The following is an 8,278-nucleotide window of genomic DNA, read 5'->3' on the forward strand; positions in this document are numbered from 1 at the left end:
CGGCAAATTTGAGACCCTGTTCCAGCTCGCCGTGCCGGTTGTAGCAAAACACGATGTTGGATGTAGCAAGACGGGACGTTGATTGTAGCAAAATCCGCGACGATGTTTTGCATGATGAAGCAAAACGTTATGCCGGTTGTAGCAGTGGGGGGGGGGGGGGGGGGGCTGGGCGTAGGAAAACACGACGTTGGATGTACTAAGCTGTGACATCAATTGTAGCAAAACACCGTGAAGTCGTTTGTGTGATGAAGCAAAATGCAATGCCAATCGTAGCAGTGTGCGGAGCTGGTTGTAGCACTTTTGCGACGTGGTTGTAGCATTTAGCTCTGTCGAAGGTCGACTGCAGCAAATCTCGCCCACATCCCCATCACCGTCGCGCACGTTGAAGCTATTTCTCGCGTCAGTTGAAACTTTTTCCCACGCTGGTTGAAGCTTTTTACCACCGTCGACGCTCTTTTCACAGGGTTGCACGAACGACAGCCACCAATCATCACCCTAAAAATGCATGTAGCAAAGAAACTCGTGCAAAAAGACAACGACAGTTGCAGCAAAAAATCGCCGTCGTCGCCGTCCCGAGTCGCACCTCTGCCATGAATTTATCTAGCAAATTTCCACAATGCTCGTAGCAAAATCTGATGACAATTGCAGCAAAAATCGTTTTTCCCATCGTCGATGGTCGTAGCTCCACCATGAGTCGATGCAGCAAAAAATATCTTTGGTTCCAGCATGCAATCACCATGGTCACAGCATGCAGCAACACGTGAATGACCCAAATAAAAAGAGGAGAGCTGAAGATCGAACATATAAATGACGCTAGACTACCCGCCATCCTGGGTGAATTGCGTTCGCTGCTACGTCTCGTTCGCACGATCTATTGCAGATCGGAACTACTTGACGGATGATTTTGTGTTGAACGCACGATAGCTGATCCAAGCGCTTACGGCTGCTCAGACTTGCCAGTGGATGGTCTGTGATGTAGTGTCGTCCACATTTCGGCTGCAAGCGTCGTGTGTGTAGCACTGCTCATTGCAGATTGTACCTTTTACAGCGCTGTTAAAGGCTGAGCCGTCCATTCTTCTTTACTTATGCATTTCACTTCTATGTGCATGACTGATGGGTCCTGTTTGGTGGGGCTTCAGCAAATCGTGTGGGTATTTTCTAATTTATTAGTACCCAAAGTATTCACCCCAACGGTGAAAACCTAAAAGAAACGAGCGACTTCCCTCCTCTCTCTCTCTCTTCTATTTCCTCCCTCGCCCAGCCCAGCGCCGCCGCCATCGCCTCCTCGCCCAGCCAAGCACCGATGCCATCGCCGCCTCCTCTCCGAGCGCCGCCGCCGCCGCCTCCTCTCCCAGCACCGCCGCCGACGCCATAACCCCTTCCCCTATATCCCATGGGGTCGGGGTGAGCACCGTCGACCCCATCGTTTGTCCTCTGCCCACGCAAGTCCGTTCACCTCGGCCTCCTCCTGTGTCGTCGTCGGCCCAGCAGAGGCGGTCGAGCCGTTGAGGTGAGCAGCGTCGGGCAACTGTACGGTGTGTACTCTTCTTTTTTTCTTATTCGTCGACGACGCATCTGTGCTTTCCCGCGTCGCCTCACCTGCTACCACCAACAACAGCGTAGGGATCTAGGCGGGGAAGAGCTGCAGCCGACCGCCAAGGGGGAGGGGCCCAAGGATAGGCCTGCGCTGGCGGTGGCGATGACGGAGGCGGAGGTGCAAGTGAAGGAGCAGGACGGAGGTGTGGTGGACAAGGCCGCCATGGCCGCCTTTGACACAGCGCCTGCATCTTCATCCACTGCCTCTCTGCCATGTATGTGCCTCCTACCATGCATCTCCTTGTTAGTTAGGATGACTTCTTTTTGGGTAATCTTGGTGACTAATTTGATGTTTCTGTTGAATGTTTGGGGGGTTTCCTGGGGGAGAAAATAGTGGTAGTTAATTTATTGGCATCAGTTAGCACTGTTGAAGATTAGTTTATTGACTTGAGGTTACAATCCATGAAATTTACATTTTTGGTCTTTCCTTCTTATTGCTCATCACATTTTTATATATGTGTGCCATGGTTAAAGTTTGCTACTATTATTTCACAGAAATAGTTAGCTATAGAGGATAGTTGATCAATTTGGTTATAGCTTATGGTGCAGACCAAGAACAAACGATTGTTTTTGAAAGGTTTGATTGCAGGTATACCCAAATCAAGGTCTTTTATCTAATTGGTTGGATAACTACTTTTCAGGTGTCTTCTGATTACCACAATAACACAATTTCCTTATTCATGCTTTACGGTTAGTATTTTTTTTCACTCTGACAAATTAACTTTTGTTGGTTGCATGTCAAGTAACAAAGCTAATACTTTTTTGTTGCTTCATTGGCATGGTTAGTTTTACATCATTTACTAAGTTGAAAGCAGTTGAGATGTATAACTTAATATCTACTGTTTTGTTGCGCGTTGCTATTCCTTGAGGCTGCTCCAAGACGATCCTTATTTCATATGCAGACAGCTAATTGCTGTAACATGTTTATACTGGTTGGCGTAGCTGTTTGGATGGCAGTGTTCATAGCTTAGTGGCATTGTTTTAGCATGTCTTTTTTTTCTCTGTATCCTGTTGGTGCCTTTGGAAACTAAGAATTACTTTTTCTAGGATTCTTGCTGGAGGAGATGAACTTTTATGGTGAGTTTTTCCCCTGTATGCCTCGCTTCAGATAATGTTTACCTCTGTTTAGTGCCATTATTGTTGTTGAACAATTGAAGATGTCTTAAATGCACATAACATTGCTAAACCTGTAGGCTGATGCTGTTGTTATTATAGAGGAGCTGTTCAAGGCCAAGGTTTTCCTTGTGAGAATGCCATAATTACAAGAAAAGATTGCCTGAAAGGTCTTTATGGAGATGCACTCACTCGGTCAGTTGCCCATTGTATTTTTTGGCCTGTTTGTTACAATTTCTTGAGGCACATAATGCTGTTCGTACAACCTGCAGGTTAGAGGGCCTACCGAGGCTAGCGCGAGGTCTGCTATGGCATCGATGATGTAGGTGTCATGACTGTGAGGACTGCTCACACTTCTCCGCTCACAAACCGTGTGGCAGAGTAAATACTCCGGTCCACGACAATTAGACCTTCCTCCCTCTCAGCTATGGTATTGCAGCGATCTTCTTCCACCTTCATTTGTTGAGTTGAAGCATTAGAAGACATCCTATTTTTTTAGCTATATTTTGCAATGTTACTGGTGAAATATTTTGTATATGGGTGAGGATATGGTCGCAGTGGCGTGAGCTTTTTCATACATTGATTTGTTTATGCAAACCGATGTTTTCTGTTGTTAGGATCATCTGCTCTTTGATACATATTTATTACCTTCACTATGCTCATGGTGCTGCCATGCTACTATTTCTTAATAAGCTTCTCCATCAAACATGTTCTAATTATGTCTTTCGAGCTGGGGGTTGCTCACCTGACCTTTCATGAAAAAGATGGCAATCTGTTCGGTTTGCGATCATTTATTTATTTTAATTAAGATACCTAGGAAAGTTAGACAGACATAAAACTTGGTCCAGGAACTCCTTGATATTGCAATGGGTACTCTGTTATCATCTCAATTTATTAGTTGCTAGAGGTTGTACCTTTGACGTGGACCATAAGTAGTCCATATGAGCTGAACTTTCTCCAGAGGAGAAAGTCCCGATGCAAGCTGACATGTTTCTTAGCTGTAAATTTGGTTTTACCATCGTCTGAAGAATTTCTTCCTACCTGGTTGCTAGGCCTGACCAGTATTCAGGCACCCTAGCCTTTTTGCCCCTTGGCAAGAAACCTTGGCAGGTGCCATGAGCTACAGAAGCTGGAGTCCGAAACTCCTAGAGGGATTGGAAGGTTTATGGTGTTTGAAATGAGAACCCAATAAAATTCTTTTCCATGTCGTTGTCCAGCTGGAACTGATATTCTTATTTCTCTTGTCAACACTGGAGAAGCTTATTAAGAAACAGTGTCAGACTAAGTGGAAATAATTGGAAGATTTTGCGTTAACTTATTTCTCACTTGACCCCATCTATCCAGGTGCCACAAAGTGCCCAGGCAGCAGGAAGCACATATAAAACCATTGATGCTCTTTTCCGTAGGAGAAATAAGTGAACGGGCAATCTTTTCATCTCTGTATAAATTCAGATGTGATTAGCCAGGTCCAGAAGGTTTGGTCTATTTCTCACTTAATCCCATTTGTTCCTCTTTAGATAGTACTTTTTCTTTGAGTTCATATGCGATTAGCCTTCATGATGCATGGATGCAAATTTTGCAGTTGGATTCTTGATGTGCACATAAATACGTTGAGAAGATGGAACTAGAATTAAGCTTCCGTCCATCTGCAGGTTAGAATATGCCGTTAATAGCAAAAGATCCTTCTCAATGTTACATGTGCTTGAGCTGCTATTTTGAAACATAGCTGTTGAGGTGCTTATCTTTTAGTTTGAGTTTTGTTAATATGGTCTGAATTTATCATAATTATACTATTTTAAGACGAATATAAATTGCTGGAGTTAATATATGTCATGACCCACTGATCATGAACAACAATCAACTCCTAGCCATGCCAAAACAAAGCTAAAGATGGATATTGCAAAGAAAGGTATGACATGATAACCAATACGGACAACAACAAGATAGTATAATCCTTCAACATAAGTAAAACATAAGATGGGGTCAACAAGCATATGCTTGCCTTGCTGGTCAATGTCCTGATGAAGCTGCGGATCGAACTCATAACACCCCTCGTTGCCGGACTCTATTGAAACGACGAAGAAACCTTGGAAAAGAAGCAAACGGAGAAAAATCAGTATTCATTAATTTCCAAAATGTGTAGAGCGCATGAATTGTATGAGATGTCATGCAGAAAGTTGAAAATGAAGCTACTGAAATTGGCAACAAAAATTTTCTTGGGCGTCTTAGAATGCAAGTTGTGAATTTTAAAAGATTTAAAGACATTTTGTTAAAGTAAATCATCTTTTAGACTGACTAAGCTTGATTTTGTTATGGATTTTACAACTTTGAGCACTTTTATGTGATTTTCCTCATAAATCAAATGTTAGAGTGAAAACTTTTATATATAGGGAAGTCCAGCCTTAGTCTGACACTGTGACAAGCAAGTAAATTAAACAGTACTGAATATGCCATCTTTCTTCATAGCTAATCAATCTCTCTTTCTCTCATCTGCACGCAGGTCACGGCTAACGTCATCAAGCATCAACATCAAGAAACAAGCAGCCAACAGAATGCAGCAAAGCAGCTAGCGGCAGCAAGCAGCAAACAACATCAGCAGCATGCAGCCAGCAACATGCAGAGGCGATTTCTCACCTTGCTGTTAGTGCCGAGGTCGGGCGGAGCAGAGCAACGAGCTCCACACAGTGGCAATGATGGTCAGCGTCGAGGAAGAATTAGGAGGGACCCATGGCTTCGAATGCCGAGGTCGGGCGGAGCAGAGCAACGAGCACCACACAGCGGCAATGACGGTCAGCGTTGAGGAATAAGTAGGAGGGACCCATGGCGTGGTCCAGGGGAGACGTGGACAACGCGGAGCCCATCACGGTCTGTCGAGCTGTTCGGTGAGGAGGATGACCGCAGCGGCGACCGACGGAACCGAAGAAGGCAGCCTCGGTCCAAGAGGTTCCTGCGCGCTGGCACCCGGAATCACCATTAAAGGGACGACAGGAGCAACATTAATGAAGCTAGGAGTCTACTAGGAGCAAGAATGCACCAGAAATACGAGGTGGTTCCCGGCGGTGTCCAGCGGGCATGCATGTCAGAGCCAGAGGTGTGGACGTCGATCCCGACCGAGGGCTGGTGTATCCGGCCGATTCATTCGGTTGACGTTGCAACAGCGACTGGCATCCCCGGCGAGCTGGACGAGAAAGGGGATCTAGGAGGGAAATGAAGTGAGGGAAGCAACGGGGCAGAGTAGGAGAAAAGGTGAAGGGGCAGGGGTTTGCCGGCGCGTGTCCCTGCGAGATGGTGATGTGGGCGTGGTGGTTCAGTAGTGGGGGCCGGTGGCAGCTGTCTTCCACCATGTATGCTGAAGGCATTCCATCTAAAACAACATTGAGTGCGTGCTTAGATCAGGTAAGACAATGGCAAGAATAAATCCACCTATCTGACTTTCCTCTAGGCATTTCAATTTGTCAGGAGCTGAAATATTGTGACCCGTGTTCATTTATGTGTTGCTAACTTTACAAGCGGCAATCACACACTGCTTACACCATGTACTATTGGATTGACGCACTTCCTTGAGCTCTATGCGGTGCACCTGTCAAAGTTGGTAAATGAAGCGGTAAGTTATTCTTTTTTTCGGGGTCATGGTCATGAGAAGCGGTAAGTTAAACTTGAAGAGAAGCGCCAGTCCACAACAATCTGTCATTCTCCCCTCCACAGTGCACGTCGCACCCTTCACAACAAATGAAGCACAGAAGCGACATCTCTACAAAAACCAGCGCCAAATCCAATGGTATCGTTGCTCGAAAAACACCGCACCGATAAATGCAATATATAGTGATACTTATCGATAATTCACTTTTGAGGCCAGGCTTAGCTGCACCCGTGTTGATTGAAAAACAAATACAAGAAAAATTCGAAAAAAAATCCATTTTTTGTACGGTAGATAATTTGATGCGTGAGGTCTGCTTTAATTTTCAAATCATTTGAACATCTGAGCAGCTTTTGGAAAAAAAAGACAAATTCGAGGTCTATAAAAAAGTTTACTGTTCACACACTACCCGGTTTGTCCTTTTTGCTCTTTTTAACTGAGAGCTACTTAGGTGTCGAAATGGTCTGAAAACTGGAGTGGACCTCACGCAATAAATTTTCTACCACTAAAACAAGTGGAATTTTTTTAAATTTTTTTTCTGACCGGGTGCAGATGAGTCTGGGCACCGAAATGTTGCACTTGCTACTTATGAACTTTTTCCTTATGTTTGAAGATTACCGGTCTCTAAATATTCTAACTCGCATGCCTTCAAAGCTTGGTTTGCTCTCGCCCTTTGCGCCATAGGCGCAACGGGTCATCTAGTAAGAAGAAACATGAACGAGGAAAGCTGGACAAGCGGCCGTGGTGTGCCAAGCCACGTGATGGGCCAACAAAAAAACAACACAAACATGGAACGCTAGATTCTTAAGCGGTTGATCGCTGTGATCGAGCGACGCACGCGGGACCGGCTGAAGTGTTGGCCGGCGCGCTGTTGTCAAACAATTCCCATTCATTTATTATTTCAATCGACCAAATATACCTAGCGTGCCCTGCCCAACTCTGAATAAAATAAATCAGTAATGTGCTCCTTCCTTCAAGAAAAAAAGAATCCCTAACGTCCTCTACCCAAACTTTGAAAACAAATCGTGCCCTACATGCAGTGGCGGAGCTACTTTGTAGCCTACAGGGACCATGCCCCCCCCCACCCCCCAGCCTTAACAAAGAATAGGAAGGAAATTTTTTAAGGGGTGCTTGGATTAGAAAAAGTATACACTTTGGCCCCTCCAAACATGTAGTATTTCTGTTTGGCCCCCCCTGAAGATCCTGCCTAGCTCCACAACTGCCTACATGTATATCTCACAAAAGCTCAAACCTACCCAGGCCTTTCTCTTTCGGAAGTGTCCCTCCATCCTTGATCCCAGGAAACCAGAGAATTACATCTGGTGACAGCTGTGATGAGGTGGCCGAGACCTCCTCCTCCTACATATGGGTGAACAACCGGGTGAATTGGGGACTGACAAGCTGCACGACGCACAGATTGCGGAGCTGCCGTCACAAGGCGCCTAGCGCGGAGCAGAAGTCCCTAGCCATCATCCCTCAGCCGCCATGCAGTGGTGTTTGAGAGACACAACGGTGCAAAGCTGGCTTCATGTTCCTCCATGATCTCTCGGGCCCTGATAGCGAACGAGAGACGAGACCACCACCTTGCAGAATTCGTACATGAGCGATGTACAAGATGGGGACGACGCCAAGTTGCTAGATTGGAGCGTGGCTTGACCCTCGCATCTAGCTAAGCTGAACTGGCAGGTAATTCCTCCTTGCATGTGTGATTTTCCATCAACAGGAGCTTGCTTGAACACGTGAACATAGGAAGGGTGAAGAGGATTTACTATTTGTCTTGCAAATAACAGCTAAAAGTACTGTGAAAGGTCTATCCAAGGCAGCAAAAGTTCTATCAATGAGTGTTACGATTCCACAAGTGAATAGGCTTGTGAATGGTATATACATGAGAAGCATGAGCGTCCAGATGGATGCATCCATGCATCGATAGGC

The 8,278-nt window shown here is 45.5% G+C and overlaps 1 long non-coding RNA gene across 3 annotated transcripts; it reads left to right on the forward strand.

Moving 5' to 3' along the window:
* Nucleotides 1-1,200: 1,200 nt before the first annotated feature.
* On the forward strand, nucleotides 1,201-6,327 carry LOC123136057 (uncharacterized). Of its 3 annotated transcripts, XR_006466532.1 has the most exons (9): nucleotides 1,201-1,510; nucleotides 1,619-1,811; nucleotides 2,238-2,286; nucleotides 2,644-2,673; nucleotides 2,790-2,904; nucleotides 2,982-3,139; nucleotides 4,054-4,184; nucleotides 4,292-4,361; nucleotides 5,210-6,327. It is a non-coding gene; the product is annotated as an uncharacterized lncRNA (long non-coding RNA). The 3 variants fall into 3 exon arrangements; XR_006466531.1 differs by having other exon boundaries at nucleotides 2,790-3,139; XR_006466533.1 differs by having other exon boundaries at nucleotides 1,224-1,535; nucleotides 2,790-3,139.
* The last annotated feature ends 1,951 nt before the right edge of the window (nucleotides 6,328-8,278 follow it).

This window comes from Triticum aestivum, chromosome 6B, assembly GCF_018294505.1.
Source record: "Triticum aestivum cultivar Chinese Spring chromosome 6B, IWGSC CS RefSeq v2.1, whole genome shotgun sequence".
Taxonomy (NCBI): domain Eukaryota; kingdom Viridiplantae; phylum Streptophyta; class Magnoliopsida; order Poales; family Poaceae; genus Triticum; species Triticum aestivum.